At 40.4% G+C, this 13,303-nt stretch overlaps 1 protein-coding gene across 2 annotated transcripts in view; it reads right to left on the minus strand.

The window, feature by feature from the left end:
* Positions 1-13,303, minus strand: part of XYLB (xylulokinase) — an 80,186-nt gene that overhangs the window by 40,371 nt on the left and 26,512 nt on the right. The gene's annotated exons all lie outside the window — the stretch shown is intronic.

Raw genomic sequence — 13,303 nt, forward strand, 5'->3', positions numbered from 1 at the left:
GTGTAGAAACACAAAATGGATTTGGCAAGAAGAAGAGGAGGAAACAGTGCACTTCAGCAGAAGAATATGACATTTCAGCACATGAAGATATTAAAACATCAGCTATTTTCTTTCAAGGCAAAGAAGGATGTGCACCACTATATGCTCCAGATCTTGGCAAACAGAGAGTGTTATAATTTTCAGAGAACATGGAAGGGAATAACAGAATAATTTCTCAATACAGTGTGGGATTTGGATGAGCTGGTATCCACTAAAGATCTGGAAATGTCCTTTTTATCTCAGCCCCAAAGAATTTGAAACATGGCAGGGAGGGAACACTTATTCCCTTCCTGTTCTGTAGCTGAACCTAAATCAAGACCTGAAGTGTCAATTTACCCTCTAGAATCTTTTGTTGCAGTTTAATTTACCTTTCCTCCAATGTAATTCTGGTGTCACCTTACTGTTTAATATTGAAAGCTATTGACAAAGGAAATGCTGATTCATGAAAGTGAGATTTTGCTCTAATGTATTCATGTGAAAACAAATGAGCCTCTACTGCTACATGGTTCTTCCTCTTGCTCACATTTCATTTCAGACCTGATAGAATTTCAGATGGGGTGAGTGAATCCTTCACAAATGCTGCAGCAAGTTTTTTTTCAGCTGTGGGCCAACAAACAGAGCAGAGCACTGGAACAGCTGCCCAGGGAGGTCGTGGAGTCTCCCTGGAGACATTCCCAACCCACCTGGACACAGTCCTGTGTCACCTGCTCCAGGTGACCCTGCCTTGGCAGGGGAGTTGGACTGGATGATCTCCAGAGGTCCCTTCCAACCCAAACAGTTCTGTCATTCTGTGAAGAGATTTGATTTCAAAGAAAATCCTCCCATCCAGTGCAAGAAGGATGCTCCTTGGAGTGTAAAAGGGCACAGCCATCTACAGACTGAAGCAGAGCTGTCTCTGAACTTACAGAATCTGATTATCTACCTTGTTCCTATTCATACAGCACGTTCTGCTTCATAGATACATATTTGCTGAGGCTTAATCCTGATTAAGATTTATATTCTAATCCAGCACTATTTATCCTCACTATTCATAGCAGCTGCACTATTCATAACCCAGTGCTTTCATTGATGCTGCTTTGCAGGAGGAGGCAGCACCAGCTCCTGTTGTGCAGCATGGTCAGAACTTAAAGGTCAACACCAACCAGGCTGGTCTCTGCCAGTGCTTCCAGGGCTTCTCCATAACTGATTCCCATTTAACAGTATGCATTGAAAATAACCACTGATTGCTCTGCCTGGGGGCTGAGATCCTCCTCCTTTGCAGGTTGCTGGTGCCACACCATCCAATTCAGCTCAAGTACACGATGATGCCATTGCAACATGGTCTTAGAAGGCCAGAGGATCATTCTGGAAGTCTAGTTATCCTCTCACAGCTGTGTGGCAAAAGACCCCAAAGCCTGGAAGAAGTAGCTGAAGACATCTATGTAAAAGTGTATTCAAAATATCTTCAAGAAGAATAGGCCAAGCAGTGTCAGCCTCAAAAACCACAAGATATCTCCTGGAAGGTAAAGATCTCTGTCTCCAACCCAGAAACTTCTCTCTACACACCATCACTGTGAGGAGACCCTCACTTGGTGCCACCACCCTCAGCAACAAAACCAGCATAGAATCCTGAGGCTTTTCAGCCAGAATGTCTCATTTCTATTCCCAGCACAGATCAGGGATGATCATGGGAATGGAGTGGGATGAATAGACTACACTGACAGAAAAAAGCATTTCAGAGGCTCATCCTGAAGCCACACTCCAAGGATTTGTACAATGAGGAGCATTGGAGTTTTTTCCCCAAGAAAGGGAAGCATTTTGCTAATTGTATGGTAGGAGTTATTGAGCATTCAAATACATGAAACAAAGCAATAAGGAAAATATCCTCAGGGTCCTCACCATGATGCAGAAAACAGGGGATTTTTAATTCTTTCCAGTAATAAAACATTATGCTGTCTTTCAGTGTCTTCACAGAACCATTTTGACTGGCTCTGGATGCAGGATGATTCAGAATTCCAAGAAACTGAAACAAGAGGAGGAAGGCAAAGAGTATGGGAAAAGGATTGGGTTCCAGTACTTGAAGTACAATGGGCAAAAATTTCTCTGGTAACTGGGAGGAAGGTTTGAGCTCACAAAACATGCTCAGTGCTCAATGCCTTGTCCTACTCTGCCACATGCTCCTGGTGTAGACATGAGCATTGCAAACAACTAAATGCCAGCATTGGAGCCCCACTTCCCAAAGCCAACAAGGTTCCACTAGCCATGCCCACCACATTAGGCTAAAATAGAGCAGCAGCCACCTCACAAGCCTCTACCACATAAATTCCAACAGTTATTCTGCCAGGAAAAGGTTAACCACAGACTGAAGCTCAATCAGTTGTACTCTCATGATTATGGAGCTACTTGCACTGCTTACCTCATATCATACACTGGGAGGGAAAAAAAAAAATAAAATAAGAGATCTATGTGCAGTGAAACCAGAGCAACTGCTGCAAACATCAGCTGTCACCACTGCTCTGCCAGCATCCTGCCTGCATGGATTCCCAAATGCAACAGTGCTTTCCAGAAGGCTGAAAAACAGGGATGAGGTCTCATGTTTTTGTCTCTACACCCTGCTGTCAATGCAGAGCAGCCAGAGTAGAGGCAGCTCCTCCACTTGGGCTGGGCACACACCTTGATACCACCAGAAAAAATTGAATTGAGGAGCACCCTGAGCTGAAAGTACTTTTTATCACTATACTGACAAGCTTAGAACACTTCTGCATGGAGGCTCAACAAGACAGGCAAGTTCTTGCACAGTGTGTAATAATGATTGCTCTAGCAGCTCAAACACTGAGAAGCCCCAGAGCTGATCCAGAGCCATGCAGCACCAGGATGGAAGCAGAGGCACAGGCACCAGTCTGGCACAGCCCAGGAATGTTGGTCCCAGCCTGGCTGTGTGCCTGGCTTGCCCAGCCATGCAGCCAGACCTACCCCTGGTTCTGGTGTCCTCTTTCTGCATGGGACTGTCACAGGGCAGCCACAGGGAGGTTTGGCAGCTGTTGTGCTCCACTGCACCTTCCTGAACAGCTCCTGAGGAAAACAACAGTTTAAAAATGAAAAATGAGCTCTTACACAGGAGAGTAGCTTGGCTGGGCACAGAGCAGGCAATCCCAAAATGGCACACACATTTTCCTCTTTCCTCCCTGGATTTCTACTGATTCCAGTTAGTGTTTTATAAACACAAAAACTATAAAATACAAACCCAAGGATAAAGAACAACTTGGATCAATCCAGTCCTGATACGTGGAGGCACGCTTCATTTATTTTGGATGTTTTAATCATAGAGAGAGATATATCATGTGAAACAAGCATTTTCCTCGCCAGCTACCAGTATCTAAAGTTAGCAAAACAGAAGCCACTGAACATTTATTCAGGTGAACTCATGTATGTAATGGAGTTGCCTTCAGCAAGTCTCCCTCACTCCTGGGCCTCCTGTGACTGTTCTACCTGAATTTATCTTCCTCTGATGATCACAGCTGGGCAGCATTTTCCAACTTTAATCCTTGAAGCTTGCATTATACACAGTGCTAACAGCCCAAACAAAGAGGCAAGAGCAGCTAGAGGTTTATTGTAATACTGGTATTTTCCAAGCTCTTATTGAACAAAGCATTTAATCTAATGTATTACACTTAATGAAGAGTCAGGAACTTGTACTGCAAATAACAGATCAGATATAATTGGAATTTGCTCCGCACCACTAGCCTACATATATCAATAAAAACAATAACCACATTGGATTTTGGGCTCACTTCATTTGCATTTCTTAATTTAGTGTTTAACTAATTTAACAATAGTAATGATTTAATTCAAATTACAATGTAAGGAAAATAATTTTAAAAAGCCATTAAAGATTTCATTAAGTTCCATCTAAATTAATATTAGCTTTCTTAATATTTTCAGTAAATGATTTTTTTCTCTCATCACTGAAACAAACATGAAGTTTCCTCTGTGCAGTGAAGCTTTAGACAAACCTTGTTAGATTTATTGGTATTATTTCAAGCAATTAATTAATATACATTAGAGTTATTTAGAGCAAAAGCACAAAAAAGGGCAGGAAAATGGATGAAGCTGTTTTTAAAACACTGCATTCAACTTAGGTAATTGCTCTTTGAGCCTTTTATGTGAAGCTCTTAGGTACACATCATCCATTAGATCACTTTTTTCATATTTTTGTGGCATTGCTCCAAAGCATCAGATGCACATGATTATTAAAGGAGATATTACTTGCAGTTTACTTATAAACAGAGTTCCACATTTTCAAATAGATACGCCAGCAATTTCTTATTCTAATGCGCCATACTTAAAAACAATGGTTTCAGATGTTCACTTTCATTTCAGTGGGTACCAGGCCTTTGTGTTCACAAAATTAAGTGCCCAATATGAGCTTTGTATCACTTTCTCTGCAGCAAAGCTGTTCATTCACAGGTAACCTTAAGTCATTTAACTAGAAGTGCACTTAATTTGAAGAGATTAGTCAAGCAGCTCTTCACTTCTACATTTGTATTGCCATTATAATTAGAGCTACTTCAAAATAACAGAAAGTTCATTTTTGACCAGAATAAACACAGGGGGAAAAAAAAGAAAATATCAAGAGCACCTTAAGTGAAGAGAATGGATGTTTTTGAAAATATTCTTCAAAATCCCTCTGGCACTGTGACCACTTTCATTCCAGTGCTACTCACAAGGCTTCTGCCACACAGGATAAAATACACATTTCTGTGTGTTTTAAGCTGGCCACCAAGAAAATGGCTATATGCAGATAAATTCTGGCATCTATCCTGCTCATTAACATATTGGCAATGGAGAGGGAAGATGAGCTGAGTGACCCAAAACACAAAGAAAGAGGCCAGGGATGCACTGAGGAGAACCTGGACCTGGATACCTCCAGGATACAAAGCCCCCTACCAACAAAACCCTTATTTGAAATGCAGCAAAAGTGATACTAAACTGATTAAAATAAAACACAAGAAATCCCTGAGGGAAGCTGCTGAATGATGGAGCACCTTGGCAAGATAGACAAGCACACTGGAACTTTGGCTACCAACTTCAGAACCTGAAGGTGTTTACAAGTCAGTTCATTTGTGTTACTGCAAAAGTGGAAATAGAAAAGATTTATATTTGAGAAAGATGCAGCTGATTTCTACAACCAGGAGGTAATTGAACTTTCATCCATAGAACTTCTGAAAATGTCTAATAAATATGCATTGCAGAAGAATCCACGGAAATAGGCACAACTAGAGGTGAAACATTAAGTGCTAAGGCACACTTTAGGAACATTTCAGATAAATCCTGGTAAGGGCAGTTATCTGCATTAGAAGTATCCTCTAAAGAACTAATTCACTTTGAGACACTATGAAAAATAAAACCATCACAAATCCACCCTTTGCTTGTATGTATATACATACTTCTATTTTTAATTTCAAATTTCCAGCTTTCAGAGATTTCTTGACATTTCTTATTAATCTTCAGATATTGTCAAATGGAACACAAATACTTTAAAACCAGCAGAAGTGGTAGAGAAGTGGCTGTTTTTAAACTCACTTTCTACTTGAGTAGTAATTGATGTACAGTGCTCAGCAGGTACTCCTGAGTTTAGTTTTACTTTGTCTGATGCTGTACAATCACTCTAACTGCAGTCAGAAAGAGACAATTTCAGATTCAAGCAAACTTTCTTTGTGTCCTTTTATCCATTCTTTGGATTTTCCAGCTAGGAAAGTTATAACACTGACGAGCTGGAGGTCACTGCAAGACACTGTCAAGTCCAGCCTTTTGAACATCAAAGAGAAAATTATATCCAGAAGTTGGGATCAGGAATTTCATGTCCCCCACCATGTCATCAAGGGCCCTAATTCTGTGGATGGTCCAATCTCACTCTTCCACACACCCAATTTTCCTCCTTGAGTCAGTCCTATCACTGACCCTGAATTCCAGCCTCCAAGTGCAGAAGTTTTTGTTTTGTTTTTACCCCTGGAGAAGTACACACTGCACTTGAAGGTTGTTTTTTGTCACTTTCCACCTTGTGCCACCTTTTACACTTGGACTAAACTGAGGTTGTGAAAGCTTGGGGGCTGAGACCTGTCATTTTACATGCCCCACACACACCTGTGCTAGTGCTAGTTAGATACACTACAAACAGATTAAATAACATTACAGTTTAAAGAAAACCCTTCATGTGTGTTCTTGAAAACCACAGGCCAAAAATAAGAAAAAAAAAGGTTTCCCTAATTAATTTCTTATGTCTGACAAGAATTGAAGTTATGCAAGTAGAAAGCAAAATAACTCTTGTCCACAACTGTGTGAACTTTACTTGGGTCTTACTTAAACAAGGAATGTGGGAGGTGGTTGGCTATTTTTTTTTTTCCTTGAAATAATTTGGGTAAGCACTGAGTAGCTGTCTTCTGGAAATCGAAGTCTTGGATGGAAATAAAGCTTTAGATATCCAAAATTGTTTTTAACATTTAGGCAATAATGTCTTTTTAAGTAAGGGAAAATTGCCTTGCCTAATTTCATGCAGCAAACAATCATAGCTAAAAATCACTGTAGTGCAGGCAAATAGAGAAGGCAGGGAAAGGATGACTTGTCTAGGAGGGATCCCTGTTAACACTTAAAAACTCAAGTGTGGGTTGATGCAGCTGAAAGCATTGAGACACTCAGTGCTCAGGAGTGATGCACAACCTGAGATGTGTAAAAGAAGCTGAATAACCTTAAGCCAGAAAAAAAAAAAAAAAAAAAAAAAAAGAAAGGAAAAACATTGGAAGGACTAGAGAAGCCTTGGGAAAACTGATTAGAGTTCACTAACAGGACTGTCACATTTGAACAACAAAAATGAAAACAGAAGAACAAACCAAGAAAAATATTTTAAAGTAATAAAAATGTAGCATTTCACTAAGTGTCAACTAAAGTAAATTCAGTATTTTGCAAGCAGAATGATTGTGAAAACAGGGCTTCATTTACAGTGATACCAGGAGCTGTTATGGGAATAAATGATTACAACACAGAATGTTATGTAGCTGTGAATCAGATGAACTTCCTAGCCATGGCATTTCTTATAGAGTCCCACGTGTGCAAGAGGGAATGGACAACTCTCCTCTTTTAAACTCACTCTTCTGTAACATAAATGATCTCTTTAGACCAGAGCACCTAGTTTTAGGGAGGGGAAGAAAAAACACCTTGTTCTGAAAACTGCCAGTGCTAAAGAATTCACTGTCAATTGCTGCAGGTTGATTTCAGTTTCTGTTAAAAATCTGCACCTTCCTTGTCATTTGAGGTTTGCCTGCTTTCAGCTTCCAGTTATTGAACCATAATGTTTCTGTCTGTAAGGCTCAAGAGTCCTATACTATCAAGTTTCCATTCCCCAAGAAGGTACTTATAGACTGCAGTCATGTCATTCCCTTGCTAATCTAATTGGATTTAAAACTGCAGATCAGTCTCAAAAAACAAGCAATAAAAGGAGATTTAGTAGATAACCCAGGTGATCTCCAGGTCCCCAGCTTCCAGAGCTCCACAAAACTCTACCAAACCCAGCAAACTGACAGCTGGACTATTTTTCTGAGTACTGCCTGAACAGTACATCCACTGACAGAGCCATAAACAATCTTTCCTAACATCAGGGCACAGGAATTGAACCATTTACATACTTGGTCTTTTGCTGACCAAACATTAAAAGCAATTGTTCAAACAATGACAACATTTTATCATTGTGTCAGGAAAGAAAGACAGATGGTACCCTTTCCAATCTTTTTATTAACTCTTCAGATTTTCTGTCTTCATTGTGTTTCCTGTATATGTATGACAACAATAAAGCAAAATAAAAGCAAGACAATAGCCACTGCATGAAAAATTCTAGAGCACGTAAGCAGCTTCCTTATAGCACATGAGGTCATTTCCTTCAGAGACATTTTATCTAACCCCTTAAAAAATTAGTTAAACTAATACTTTACTCTCCTGAGCCAAGTAATAATAAAAAGCCATTTTTTGTGAAATACTTGGTCAGGGAATTGGTAATGAGCTAACCAACCTTTCCAGATCACTGGCTTAAAACCAAGCCTTGCTTGATCGTGCCTTGAAGGCTCAGCTACGTGATAAAAGTCTGATGCTCTGTGAAAAATAAAAGGGGATAGAGTCAAGTTTTTGGCAAGCTATTGCCCATCTCACACTGGCACTCTTATCAGCCAGAAGTTTCATCAGAAAATACAAATATCCTCTGCAGCAGAATGACTGGCTCATCTGGGAGAAAGATCCTGCCTCTGATGAATTTCAAAGTACTTCTTGTGCCAACACTCCTTTCTCAAAAATAAAGGTTTAAGATGCACTGGCAAGGCATTTGTGAGGTCTGTTTGTACTGCATGCCAAGCAGCAACTCTGCCCCATCTCTGTTCCACATGTTTCAGTCTGGCTGTTATTGCTATTCACTATTGTTTCAAAAAGAAAACTTCAACCTGTCACCATCCTCTAATAATTTTTAAACTGGCTTGCTGAAGCAAAAGGCCCCTAACAAAGCCAGCACCCTCATGCTGCTGAAACACCATCAGCACTCTCAGCAGCAAACAGCAAGAGACAAAGCACAAAGCCAACACAACATTTTAGTATTGATTTCTCTAAGAAATTTAAATCCCGCAGGGCATCAACATCAATTTAATCTGTATGCAACTACAAAATGGCCTCAGTCCCAGTGTTCCTTATTTCAGCCAAAACACTGCTACAACTGGAGTAAACACACACTCAGCAGTGCAGGCAAAGGCTGACAGAACAAGTATCCCCACGTTCCCAATAATTCACAAGAGTTTTGGAGAGCAGAGTTACAAATGCCAGACAGTCAAGGACAACCACCAGCAGGGAAATCTCTCACAGCCAGACACAAAGGCATCCCTGGAGCATCCTGAGGAGCAGTGGCATCCAGCCCTGCTCAGCAGGGAAGCCACTCCATCCTCCAATGAACCCAGCACTTTGTTGTGGAATAGCAGCCTCACATCTCACCTTGGGGTTTCTGTGCCTCCACGTGACAACAGGAGCAATGAAACACAACTGCTCCATGTTGGACTAACTGATAGCTTGGAACAAACTCCCCAGGCAGGTGGTGGAGTCACTACCCCTGGAAGTGTTCAAAAAACACATGGGTGTGGCATTGCATGGCATGTCTTGGCATGGTGGTGCTAGGTCAAATGTTGGATGTGGTGATATCAGAGGTCTCTTTTCTGAGCATCCCTGACTCCATCAGACTGTCTTCACTGCAGACAAAAGGCCACATGTTACTGCTACTGCCTGCTGAGAAGAGCATCAGAAGAAAACACCATCTGAAGAAAAAGAAATTTTGTCACCTTGGAGTTTGCCCCCATTTAATCTTAAGAAGAGTTCTTCAGAAATGTAAGTTCCCCCTCTAATCATTGAGAAATCAGGCCCAGCATGCTCTGACATTCCTCTTTTCTGCTTAGCACTGCAGGACTATTTTTTTCCAAGAATGCACCCCACTGAAAAAAATCAGCTCATTCTTAGAGCAGTGCAAAGCCCCAGGCATGTCAGTGTCACCCCAGGTAGCACTTAAGCACCAATACAGTCCCAAGAATTCAAGGCACCAACATTATTTGTGAGTGATGGATTTATGTATGTAAGAAGCTATAAATTACACAATAGTCACAGACACTGGATTTTATGGACAAAGCCTGCACTTGTAAAATGTGGCACCTCCTATCCACCTGCTGTCAGCCCCTTCTGATGACAGTTAGGTGGCAGAATCAGATTCCTGAAGGTATAAAGGTGACAGAACAGCACACTGGGCAATTGGAGCACAATGAACTCACTGGTAGGCACAAAAACAAGAAGACAGAAAGCCCTGTCCAAACACAGCCCAGCCTCAACACAGAGCCCACCCCAGATAATCAGCCTTCCTACATGGCAGGATTTACCAATTGCTGCTGCAGTCCCACAAAAGGTTACTTGACATACCTGACCCAACATGTATTGACTCAGGGCTCAGATTACCATTGACATGAAGGTTCCTGCATCTAGAGCAGAATGTAATTTAAATATCTATTGACTACATGTGTGACCAACACAGAACCCCTACTTGTGTGCTATTTTCCTTCAGCATATGTAACATAGATCATGGCATACTGACTTCACCTATAACTAAGGTGGGGGGTAGATTTTGTTCCCAAAATTAATCAGTTTTTTGTGTCTTCACCAGGACAACTTCACTAGGTTGAAGCAAGGACATTCTCCAATCAGTGTCAAATTTAGGATGAACTTTAGGATTGCTTGGTCAGGAGGAGAAGCAACTCTGAAGTGATCATCAAGATTATTGAAGTGTGTTACTAACAGATGAGTCTGTAGCACTGACAGCTTTACTGCTGTCATCACCTGTGTCACTGAGCTGCAGACACTGTCCTTTCTCCACAAAGTTACCATGGTTTTGACTTAGAAAGCCCCTAACCATGCAGCAAGAATGGCTCCAAGTCCAGCCTCTGAACTCCAGTTGTGAGCTTGGCTTTCCAAGGGGGATGGCTGCAAGCAGTAAAAGGAAGTGAAAAAATAGGTGTTTATGATACAATCAAAATTCAGGAAAATAAAGGCAGAACAGAAAACCTTCACCTTATCTTCATAAATCTCTGAATGGGAGGATGTAAACAACAGGGAGAGACCAAACTTCACTTGTTTGTTTCTGGATTCAACACTCAGTCCACCCCTTAAGCACATAAGCAAAACAGGATACAGGGTGTTACTGAATGATTTCCTCTGAAACCTGATTGAGAAAGATTAGAGCAATTAGAACAGAGTGACACACACTTTGAAAGCCCTTAAATCACAATTAATATAGGGGTTAACCTTTCTCCTAAGGATCATCTGGTGACTGTGTGCCATTTTCAGAGCAAGGCTGACACGTCCCAGCCTCAGAGACAAAATTCATGAGAGAGAATCCCCTGCCCTCTACTGGCACCAAGGCTGCACTGAAATCTGAGCTCCTGTCACAGGCAACACAAACAGCACCTGAGGACTTGTTTTAAGGGGCATTTTAAACTATTTTTTTGTAATTTATATCAGATCTATAATGTGCTGGACACATTCAGCTGGGATCAAATAAAAAGCTCTTGCAGCATCATCACACTCTTTCCCACAGCACCAGCTAGTCTGAGGATTCAAAATACTGCCCCTTGCAAGATAATATATTCATTAACTGGAAGCTAATTCTGAGGGATTATCTAATGTTTGTTATGTTCACAGTGCATAACCAAGCACTCTATATGGCAGGTTTTTATTTGTTTATTTTAACAGAATTCTCTCTCACGTACGCTGTTGCTTTTCTGATTACAGCCATCCAAACTGCATTTGGCCCAAGAACAGAGAGGCAGGTTCACAGCTGCCAAAATCATTTCCAGCACCTTGGTTCCAGAGCTAGGGAAATTCTTAGCCAGGTTTCTGACTCATATGCACCACTGTGACAGCACCACACAAACCTCAGGGCACCCCAGCAAGGCATTTGTTGTGACTGACCATGTCACACACATTTCTCTTACACATGGATTTAATAAGTGTCATCATAGAACCTTCCAGATCTTTTAAGCACTTCTTACTATATTCTTCCATTGGTACAAATAACAGCAACCAAAAAAAAAAAAAAAAAAAAAAAAAAAAAAAAAAAAGCCAAGATTTACCCTGCTGTGATTATATTTCTGAATGTAAAACAGCTTGATTCCTGGAAATATCAAAGTAAATCCCCCATGTAGGCAAGGCCTGAAAGGAATTGAATAAACACAAGGGTCCTGACTGCATATTTAATCCAAAAAATAAATAAGCTTTTAAATCACATTAAAAGGAGGGGGGGATAAAAGCAGCCTGAGAAACAGCAGCTATTAAACAAGAGAAAGTCTGGCAATGCTGGAGTAATTCCCACAATGCTCATTTGTGCCCTGAAACACATTGAGAACACACCCTGTTTTCAGAGCTGCCACACAACAAATGCAGATGTGAGCCTGCCATCACTACACAAACAACAGAGTATGACATTTAAATAATACCACTGAGGAGAAGTGGGAGATGCACACAGCCTACTCTATGTACAGTTCTTTTTTAAAGCAACTCATCTGTTAAGTTACCAAATAGCTAAAAGGCCCCAGGGATGTAGCAAAACAAAAGTATATAATATTCCAAGGAATCCTTAGGAATATAATCCAATCCCACCTGTCTCCTTTTCATTGTAGGCATCTACAGCATTTAAAAAAGTACTAATGAAGAATCCTTAAAACTTATTAAGCCATATCCTAAAACTATTTGGATTTTTGGCTGTCCTACTCAGCCTAAGTCTACTTGCAGATAATTTATCCCCATTTGTTCCTGTGTCAGGATTGTGTGATACCTCAAATAGTTCTTCTCACACTCTGGTGCTTGTCTAACCCCTGACATTTACAGAGTGCAGAAGTGTTCTCAGCCATGAGCTTTATAGGCCATATAAGCCAAGATTTTGGGGCAGCAGAATCTAGGAATGAAGGATAAACAGGTATTTTAAACAGTCTATTTGAAACTCTGCCTGTCTCCATAAATAACCTCCACAAATAAATACAGTTTCAACTATATAAGAAAATATATAACACAAAAACCTTTACAGCATAAATTTATGAGGTGGTGCTGTCATGCCTTGTGATTTGTTCCAGAATCTCTGCATTTGCTCAACTTTCAGTTCCTGGAGTTCTCTCTTAAAAATAAACAACACAAATAGTCTTTCTTTATGATTATTGATAAAAGCCTTGGGTAAGAATCAAGCAATGACTTGTGAAGGAGAAGGTAAGGATGTAAATAAAAATAATACGATTTTTTAAAAATAAAATATTTATTAAAAATCCTCCAGATGAGTTAATTCAGTATTAAGATACCACTGGCTGATACACTGACAGAAAACATCAATAAAAATCTTACAGGCTTGCCTTTATTATTTTTGTAGAATTATACACCTAGTAGTGATCTGAACCCACTTCTCTAGGTAAAATAAAAGCTGGTTTTGCTGTTCTAGTGTGCTAAAACCTACTCATATCATAAATTCTAGGAAGATCTCTGGCTTCCTAAATCACAAGACAGAGAAAGGGCTTTTGCCCTATTAACAGAAATATGAAATAAAGAGGTATGTGATAAGCTTATGGCAGACCCAAGAACTGAACATGGATTTCAGATTTTCTGAGTTACAGTCTTGTGCTTCAGGCAGAAGGTTGGTCTTTTCACTTAAGCTATCAAAGGCCAAACTCTTATTTTAAAATGG

This window comes from Erithacus rubecula (assembly GCF_903797595.1).
Source record: "Erithacus rubecula genome assembly, chromosome: 3".
Taxonomy (NCBI): Eukaryota; Metazoa; Chordata; class Aves; order Passeriformes; family Muscicapidae; genus Erithacus; species Erithacus rubecula.